The sequence below is a fragment of the Mizuhopecten yessoensis genome, unplaced genomic scaffold (assembly GCF_002113885.1).
Source record: "Mizuhopecten yessoensis strain PY_sf001 unplaced genomic scaffold, ASM211388v2 scaffold1749, whole genome shotgun sequence".
In the NCBI taxonomy this organism is placed as follows: Eukaryota; Metazoa; Mollusca; class Bivalvia; order Pectinida; family Pectinidae; genus Mizuhopecten; species Mizuhopecten yessoensis.
In genome coordinates this window covers 615859-616540 of record NW_018404202.1, presented here as the reverse complement: position 1 = coordinate 616540, position 682 = coordinate 615859, and positions in this window count along the sequence as shown.

The window sequence follows — 682 nt, the reverse complement described above, 5'->3', positions numbered from 1 at the left end:
GGAGAGGGGACATCAGGATGAACTGAAGAGAGGGGACATCAGGATTAACTTGGGAGAGGGGACATTAGGATAAACTGAGGAGAGGGGTCATCAGGATCAACTGAGGAGAGGGGACATCAGGATCAACTGAGGAGAGGGGACATCAGGATGAACTGGGGAGAGGGGACATTAGGATGAACTGAGGAGAGGGGACATCAGAATTAACTGAGAAGAGGTGACATCAGGATGAGGAAACAACGAAGTAAGACTACAACTGTAGCCATGGGGAAACGAAATAAGACAACAATTTTAGCTGAGGAGACAAGGAGAAAAAAAGAAAACATTATGAACTCGGAAGACAATAACAATAAACATCAAATACGAACAATCAGATGGACAAAGGAAACAAAAGTACAGTAAGAATACCTTTCGTCACCCGATTTGTAATTGTTTTAAATAATAATAATAATTCGAGGTTCTTATATACTGCTTTATCACAACCTAGTTTGTAGGTCGTCTCAAAGCAGTTCACAAATTATTATCCGTGGTTATAGGACCTTTGCACCCAGCCAACATCTTTCTGAACTCACTAGGGAGCATACAGCCGGTGCTGCCATTTCGGCGCTCACAGCTAGCATTCAATAATTCTAGCTCTGCCCAACCACGTACTCATTTCTAGCTGAGTAGACTGGAACAAGCGGAG